The sequence below is a fragment of the Phragmites australis genome, chromosome 9 (genome assembly GCF_958298935.1).
Source record: "Phragmites australis chromosome 9, lpPhrAust1.1, whole genome shotgun sequence".
Taxonomy (NCBI): domain Eukaryota; kingdom Viridiplantae; phylum Streptophyta; class Magnoliopsida; order Poales; family Poaceae; genus Phragmites; species Phragmites australis.
The window spans coordinates 2113133-2122849 of NC_084929.1; the positions used below are offsets into that span (position 1 = coordinate 2113133).

Here is a 9717-nt window from a genome sequence, read left to right on the forward strand (position 1 = left end):
CACTATGAGTTTCGTGTCATCGCGTACGGGTTAACGAGATCACCAGCCGCATTTCAGAGTGTGATGAACACCATTCCCAGCCCACTTTTGCGAAAAGGAGTTTTTGTGTTATTCGACAATATTTTGGTTTACAACAGCACATTGGAGTCTCATGTCACACTCCTGTGACAAGTATTCCAAATCTTATGTGAACACAAACTTCGCATCAAATGGTCCAAGTGTGTGTTTGCTCGTCGCCAACTGACTTATTTAGGCCATGTCATTAGTCAGGAAGGAGTGAATATGGATGAAAATAATATTGAGGCAGGCTGCAGCTAGACTCGAAGGATAGGTATATCGAGTCTCGGTCGCCTGTATGGTTGCTAGCGGTGCAACCTCTGATCCATCCACGAAACAAAGAAGTTGATGGACTCGAAGGATAGGCATCTGTTGCGCCTTCCATTACAGGTAATTTTCCCTCGCGAGCTTCACATTGACTAAGTTGGTGAGGCCGAGGGATGGCGCTGCCGTGCCAGATGAGGAAGCACCAGGATGCCTTGGATGTTTTGTAGAAGAGCCAAGCTCTGGGACCATATAAAATAGGAAATGATAGTTTAGAAATTGTAGCTTGTGCACCCAATAGATAGCACACCTTCTCATATTTATACACAAGTATACAGGTGGATGGCTTACAATCAACACTGATGCAAATCTCCATAATTAGGGGATATGATTTGGTTGTTACCAACTATACATGGATCATTACTATATGCAGCAGGATATTATCTTAACAAGGTGATTCTAAGTGATCTAGTAGCATACTCCACTATGATATGGTCTAGACAGACGAAGTTGTTGTTCTAATAGTCTAGTAGCATCTTAGTTTTCATGACAGCTAACAAGGCCTTGGCCGTGATCATGCATGGCTGGAGCGAGTACATCGGCCAGCCGGTCCTCTCGGCGAGCCTCGCCTACGTGCTCGTCTGCTTCAATGTCACGCTCGCCTCTGGCGCTCTAATGACTGCAGGTGGGATTGTATCTGTGTAATCCAAAGTCCAATTGGACTAAACCTTGTTTGGACTTGCTTGGACAAACCTTGTTTGGACATGGAAATCCAACACCACAAGATCCAGTAGCATCTAACATCCATTTGGATAGAAATGCTAAATACCCAATGTCCATTGGACCTCGTCAGGCAATTCTTTTATGCATCGTCGTCCTCCTCGTTGGACCCGTGGTTGCCCCACAACAGGACAGGCGAGGTTGTCACGTACTCACATCCAAGAAGTTTGAGGGCTCATCGGAATTCATGAAGCTACAGTACAACATGCAAGCGCACCATCGACGCCTTCCTTCGCTTCTGCTTATTCCAGGAGAAGAAAATCCCGTCTACCTCTGTGGCTGCATGGTGGCTTGTGCTGAGGTTGTACACCAACCAAACCTCAGCGACAGTGTTAGTGGTGGTGGCACTCAGGCGAGAGAAGTGCCACGCGTGAAGCTGTCCCAGATAGACATCCGGTCCATACTACATCCTCCATTTCATAGGCAGAAACAATTAAGAAGAGACGGGCCTTCTTCTTGAGGAGCTCACCATGGCGTTGAATCCCGGTTCCACATCTACCGCCCTTATCGCCTCCTCTGGTAACAAGGGACCGACCACAGGCGGCGGCTCCTCCACTGGTGGTCAGCAAGGCGGCGCTCCACAGTCCGACAATGGTCGTGCGCCTGTCAACTCCTCCGCTATCCGCACCAACACCAACCGGAAGAACAACAACCGGGGTGGCCGCAACAACAGCAGCACCTCCAGCAAGTCCTTCGGTGGCAACAATACCGGTGGCACCTCTTCTGTTCAGGGTGCCGGTCCCGGTGTTAGCACCGGCCAGATGAGCTAGCCTTCCTTCTTCAATCCCTGGACAGGTACCGTCCAAGTCTGGTCGCATGTACGCTTGCCGGCGTCCATCCTCGGCCCTGGGTGAAACGCTCCGCAACAGCAGCAGCCCCAGCATGCCCAGGCGCTCACGGCGACCTACCCTCCTGGCTACCTAGCCACTGCGGCCAGCGCACCGACACCGGCGCCCATGATGGCACCTTCGGGCCTCTGGGGCCCATGCCTTTCCCTGGCTTCTAGTACCAGCAGGCACTCACCAACACCTTCACCATTATGACTCACGCCACCGCCGTCATCCGCCAAATTCTATATGATTTGGGTGTGACCTCACACATGATGTCGGACTCCAGTACTCTCTCCACTATTTTTCCTGTTTCTCCTTCTAGTCCATCAACCATCATTGTCGACAACGGATCATCTTTTCTGGTTTTTGCCACCAGTTCAGTTTCATTTCCTTCCTCCCTAGGCCCGCTTGTTCTTAACAATGTCTTAGTCACTCCTCATATTATTAAAAGTTTAATCTCAGTTTGTCGGTTTACAATTGACAATAACTGTTCTGTCGAGTTTGACCCTTATGACTTTTTTTAAACCAAGAGCCTGCCTATCACACATACCGCGCTTGCCTTTTGGGTTGCCTCCCTTCCTATTCTCCTGGTCATTGTTTTCTATAAACCGGCTCTAGAGATAACGACGGGCTGGCCTATATATGTAACACTTGATTCTCAGATCAATGCATTTCGTATTTGCCCAAACATCCAACGCTTTCAAAATTTGGTATCACTTATGTTGGGTCAATGGAACCCCCTTCGTTCTCATCAAAACAATTCGGCAATTTCAATTGTTAATTCTCTGAAAAGCTGTTGGAGATTGGACGGGATTCTGAAAAGCCTGGTTATGCTGGGTTGATTGAAGTTGCAAATCGCCTCATGATCAAGGAGACTGAGCAATCAGCTGTATATCACTTCTTTTGTTCCACCCTGATCTCTTCTACTGGGCATCCGTCCGGCACATAGACATAATATCTAAAATTAATTTTTCTTTCTCGCATCTCTATTTTTACAAATGCCAGGTCCGAGTACTCCAGTCATTGTTCCCCCCACTCTTGCTTGTTCTTTTCAAAGCTCTTTTAGCGCCAATTGCTAATGGTCAACTAGCCTCCATGATGGTCGGTGAGTTTATTTCAGGTCAGAAGTACATCATTTCCATTTATATTTTTTTTTCTTTTTAACTTGGTGTGTTTGGTGTTGGTGGCTTTTCTTTATTAAGAAGCTAGAGTGACAGCGCTTTCATGCCAATGGCTGATGGGCCCATGCTCAGTTAATTCGTGACTACCTAATAGAAAATCTTGGTCAAGTGGGGTATTGATTTGTTCCAACTTTTAATTAATTAAATCTTTTTTACTCACTAAGACTTCCACTTGATCTTTGACGGTGACAATTGCCAGGTGTGTTCGTTGAGAAATGCAAGTATCTGGAAGAGAGCAAATGCCTTGGTATTTGCATCAACACGTGCAAACTGCCAACTCAGGTCTGCCAATGTCTGTGCATATGGATTTGTATTTCTCAAAAATATTCCTTTTCCAGCAATGTTTTTTGTGTCCTAAGGAAATCGCAAAATCAAGTTCAGCGAAAAGTGGTTTTTGAAAATGCTTTCTGCGTCATTATTGCCCATTTGCAGGATTGTCTTGAAAAATCTTTCATTCCAAAATTTCTCCCATTTCCTGACTGAACTACACTTACTGTTTTCAGACTTTCTTCAAAGATCACATGGGTGTTCATTTATATATGGAGCCAATTTTTGAAGACTATAGCTTCCAGGCAAATGATTTTAAGTATGTACCAGTTGTTAGTTCTTATGCTAAACAAAACTTCTGGACGTGTTGTGTATACTTGCTCTTTTATGTGCAATTCGCAACAAATTCGAGATGAAGCGCACCACCTGACATCAAAGTTCACATTGTTCTTTGTTTCAGTTCAACTTTGAAGTGCGGCATCCGCCCCTCGATACTGACAGAACCCTCAAGGAGCCCTTCTCGGACATATGCACAAAAGCAAGGCGACGCAGGCAGAAACAGTAACCCAGACGAGCTTAGTTGTCCCCAAGTTTGATTTGCTACTTCCAAATGTATGCGCAACATAGTTAAGATGGTACAATTCAGTAATGTTGCCCCAGGTTTGATTGTTTCAAGGTGTTGTTCGCAACTAAAACTCACCATGTCTTTGTCTATTTGGTGCAATAATTTTAAGTAGCTAGTTCATCAACCCGTGCGCTTGCACGGGCTAGATTTTTATGAGATGTATGAATTGTAGAAATTTCGTGAATAAGTCATCCATATTTTCAACATTTGGGATTTGGAATATATAGCATTTTTCCTTATAATTACACTTATTTCATACTTTGCAAATAGACATACAACTTTTAATCTTGACATTGAAATTAGACTTTATCCTACAACAATTTAGTGATATGGATTGACTAGGGTAGATGGAATAGCATGAAGAAACCGGCTAGTCGCCCTCCTCTCGGAGGCTCTGACTGCTCTTTAGGTTTCTTCTTGCTTGCCTATTGACATGACATGGGCGTGCATTATATAGCCAACCAAGACTCCACCAATGAATCTAATCTAATCCTAACTAACCAAATCTGCTTATCTAATCATGACTTAGACTCAAAGGAAACTAATGATCCTATCTCCTGGCTTTCCTGGCGTGTGGTGCTGCTGCTTCCTAGCTGTGCGCCGCCAAATAGGCCCAAGGCCCAGCCCATAACACTACACCACCCCTCCAAGACAGATCGTCCTCGAGCTGTTGTGGTGGCCATGGATGTCATTCTTAGTGAAGACCTCATGTCGATGAGCGATGGCATGGTTAGAGGAGAGTAGCGACGGCGTGGTGCAGCAGGTTGATGGCCACGGCATGGTGCATTAGGAGGGCGGTAGTGGTGGCGTGGAGAAGGGTTGTGGGGTCGTCGGAGCCAGAACGGGGAGGAGGATAGGACCTGTGCAGATTCTGACGACGCAATCGCGCGGAAGGTCGATCGCACAGGCGCATGCTACAGGCATGGATGGTGGAAGCGGAACCACGAGCAAGGCGGAGCGCGCCTGATCCATCCCTGATCTGGTCTGTGTGCGGTCGGGTAGCGATGATTGTGGTTTGTGGAGTGGAACCTGGCTATGTTGTCATCGGAGTCGCGTTGGGTGTGATAGTCACAGAGCGTTGGCCGCTAGGGATGCCGTTGGGCGGGGCGATGCGCCATGAGGTTGGACATGACGTCAAAGCAGTGCATGTGTGCAATGCCAAGGCCGCCTTGGATCTTTTAGGCAAGGAGCTATAGAGAACAGCCCGATGGTGATGGGTCGTTCCTAGCATAGGGCTGTGAACCCCCTCGACCCAAGTGACAAGCCACGCATGGAGTACACACGTGAGCCACAACGGATGGTGTGCCTCGATGGTTGGCAGCGTGCAGCTTCGGTAGCCTGCTCAGTAGAGTGTGAGGAGGCCAGCACTGACGTGGCTGCGTCTTGTGCCATGCACGATGCTGAATGGGGCCGCGTGGCTCATGACATCCTGCACGCCACAATAGTCTGGGGCAGTGAGGTCTCCGGGGTCGGAGCGAAAAAACTAACGGAGCCTGTGTGGTAGGCACAGACAAATGCACCATTGAAAGTACAATGATGTCGCCTAAAGGGGGTGAATAGGCGTTTTTATAAAAGTTTGCCCCCTTTTACTAGTTGACCTAAACTTGCAGCTGAAATAAAACTAACATATTTTTCACAAGTAAAAAACCTAAATATGTTAGGCTTAACTAGTGCACAATCACCCTAAACAAGTGTGAATGTTACAATCCTAGAGTGACAAAGATTATTCAAATCTAGCCATGTATACAAGAAACACCAATTGAAACCAATCGGATGTTCCAATCCTAGTGATCGGATATTCCGATCTATTCAAAATAGCTAGAATGAATATCACGAAATTAACTCAAAGCATGTACATACAAGTATACAAGCGTGAATATCGATGTAATGCATAAGAGTAAGGAAACGCAAAGACAAATGATTTGTACCGAAGCTCGGATATCCACAGATCTTTTTCAAACATTTTCCTCACGAGGTCGCACACATGCACTCCTCGTCTCCACTATGGCCAACTCTTCCTCCACTCCGGAGATGGTGAGTTCCGCTACCACTTTCAGGCCTCCTCACAATCTTTACTTGAGCCGTTTAGGAGATGGTGGTCTCCAAGAGTAACAAACTTCCGAACTCGCGAACGATTAACGCCAAGTGCTCAAACACACGCAACTAATACGACACGTGCGAGCAATCCAAGCTCCACACACCTCACTCTATCCTCACTAAGCCACAAAGGCTTGATTATCACAAAATCTTGATAGAGAGGGGAGGGGAGCACTCAAAGGTGGAACACCAAGTTCTAACACCTATCACAAGCAGCACAAAGCCAGCCAAAACGTCAGCCCCACACAAGGAGTCAAAGGGTACTTATACCCCCACTCTGAAAAAACTAGCTGTTGGAAAGATTCTGCGCTAATCGGAACTTTCGATCCCTAGAATCCCAACGGTCGAAAACTAGCTGTTACAACCTTTTCCAGCACACATTGGATGTTCCGATCTACACATCAGAACTTTCGATCAGTTCAAAATAACATATTTGAACTTCACAGACCAACCTAGATCTGGTGAAAACTACACATCAGAACTTCCAAGTAAAAACAAACTCCTAACTGAGAACCCAAACTCGGCACAAGACCAAAGATTCCGATCACAATCGGAACATCCGATCACCACATTGGAACTTCTGATTAACTCCCACACAATTAACTGAGAACACCAAGTTCTCAACAAATCGGACAATCTGACCCATGCCGGAACATCCGATCGACACACCAGAACTTCTGGTACCTATCACTCAGCAACCCGAGAACACCAAGTACTTAGAGACCGAACTATTTGACCCTAATCAGAACATCCGATCCTAGCACTGGAACTTCCGATACACACAGACTTTTGTCAACAAAGGCACTCTAGGAACTTTCTGAAACACACATCCGATACTTTCACGAGTTTAATCACTAGAGATTAAACTAGATACATGGCATACCACAAGCTACAAAGGCCAACAACAACAAATAGTTAATCTAAAACACCTTTTAGATACCCCAGACTTATAAAGTAAACTCTCAGCATAAACACATCTCGCACAAAGCACATGGTTTGAGCACTCGACACAATAACCGAGCAACGCTTTCGGCAGTCCCTCTTGATAGTATGGCTATCGATCTTATAACCCGATCTCCTATCAAATTCCTTGAGATAGGCAAAACTAGAAAACATATTTTATTTATACTTTTTCCTTGAGCAATCCCGTCAGACTTGATGAACACATCATCCTAGTCCCGATGCTTCTTTTATGCTTGTCATCAACTCTTCACTTGAGTTTGATGACGATATTCATCCTCGCTTACCTTCTCGATCTTCTCTTGATCTTTCGGAAGCTTAATAGAGCTCTCTTGATGGCTTCCCACTCACGAAGCATAGGAGACTTCACTCTTTGTGTCATCTTCAATTTGATTCACCACCAAGATACGAACCGCAAGCATCAAATATATAAGTTATCCACTAAGTTTGTCTTGATCTTACTCTTTCAACTTAGCATATTGAGTACCTCAATTCAACTCATGTGTTCTTATGGAACATAGCCTCAACTCACTTTCAAGCACAAAGCACATGTGTTAGTTCATAAAATTCAATTGACAACTTTATACTTTAAGTAACTTGATCTTCACAAGTAACTTGGTCTTCACTTTTATTGTCACTCTTTATATGGAACCTAACCCCACTCACTCAAGCACATAACACATGGATTAATCCATAAAACACAATTAATAATCTCATACCTTTAGTCACTTAATCTCCACAAGTAACTTTGCTTTCATGCTTATTGTCAATCTTATTGAGGCTATACTCAACTTTCGAGGTCTCTTCCACTTTAGCTTCTTCTGCATCACATGAGCATCATCTAGAACTCATTGATCTCGATACATATCTCTTGATCTTCATAGTATTAATCTATGAATCCATGCTCAATCCACCATGCATCACATATGAAACAACCTACTAATAATTCTCAACACAATTGTTAGTTCATAGGTATTATCATTAATTATCAAAACCATATCTAGGGCTAGATGAACCTTCAACCATCACGTACGATAGTCGACGCACAGAGGGTGGAGAAACCGGCAAAGCAGGTGGCATCACTGGTGGTTGTGGGGAAGGAGAAGATGACACCAAGATTGTGGGTGAAGACTGCAGCATCAAATCCTCCACTTGTGTCGGGGCAATGGCCGTCGTCACGCCATGCAAGCCCTTGCTTGTCGGTTTAGCAATGGTCGGGCGCAGCATGGATGACGACGACAAAGATGGCGTTGATGCTGTCGATGAAGACAACACCGATGCCGTCAGTGATGCTGTCATGACCAGCACCTTTGCTGGTGCCGTAGTGGATGTAGGCGATGCTGCCAGTGAGGACGATGTCGATGCTGCCTGTGAGAACGTCGATGCCGCTGGTGATGCTGTATTGACCAGCACCGATGCTGGTGTTGTATCGGCTGCAGGCGGTGCCACCGTAGCTGGCCCAAACTGGCGACTGATGGCTGCGACAAAACCCCTCCAAGTTGGCACTCCACGGTTCCGTTCCATCTTGCAGTACCACTGATATGCGATGCCAGTCAGTTTAATGATGCGATCCACACCTTTTCCTCCTCAACAGTATGGCTTGCATGAAAGAACACATTGCATTTGTCCAACCACAGCAACAGATTTCATTCCCATCAAATTCCGGAATGCGGATATTGCGCACTCCGACGGGTGCCAGGGCGATGTCCTTGCCGAAGCTAGTACTGACCTCCAACTGCTCTGTGTGCAGATGGTTGAAGGTGCGAAGCTTATCACTGCTTGTCTCCACCATAGCCTGGAGCTGATCTAGCTTGGACTTGATGTCCTCCATGACCGACAAGCTTCCCATGGAAAGTTGAAGCACTGATGATTGGTTTGTGGTGGAAGGAGGTGACCGAAGCAGTGGTGTTTAGCAGGGAGGGCGATGGCTGCAGGTGCGGCATCAAATGTCTCTAATACCAAATGATATGGATTGACTAAGTTAGATGGAATAGCAGAAAGAAACTGGCTAATCGCCCTCCTCTCGAAGGCTCTCACTGCTCTTTAAGTTTCTTCTTGCTTGCCTATTGACGTGACATGAACGGGCATTATATAGCTGGCTAGGACTCCACTAACAAATCTAATCCAGTCCTAACTAACCAGATCTGCTGACAATCTTATCTGATCATGACTATGACTCGAAGGCAACTAATGATCCTATCTCCTAGCTTTCCTGGCGTGTGGTGCTTCTGCTTCCTCGACATGCACCGCCAAACAGGTCTGAAGCCGCCCATAACATTTAGGTAGCTATTTATTAGCAATAAACGTGTCAAAACAATATCAGAAAAACGGTGAGCACTACGTTTTTCTTGTACAATTTTCAGGCCTTTCACTACATAGTATTCTTTAAACAAAGTCTAGATCCTTTATCGCCCGATGGAAGCTACGTATATTGTATTGCCGATGGAAGCTACGTATATTATATTGGCATCGATGCCATCAGGAGATCACGCCAGAGCTCGTATGCTGAAATTCTTGCGTGTCCATTTCGTCATCGTCTGTAACCATTCCCAGTTAAGATTTCATGCGAGCTATATAATACATGTCTACGCGCATCCATGGTGATCGCGTACAGTGCTGCGGCACCCCTCGTGGATAGGTAGCTAGACAGATAAAC

At 45.7% G+C, this 9717-nt stretch overlaps 1 pseudogene; it reads left to right on the plus strand.

The window, feature by feature from the left end:
* The first annotated feature begins 1571 nt into the window (after nucleotides 1-1571).
* On the plus strand, nucleotides 1572-3975 carry LOC133929611 (beta-carotene isomerase D27, chloroplastic-like; annotated as a pseudogene).
* Nucleotides 3976-9717: the final 5742 nt, after the last annotated feature.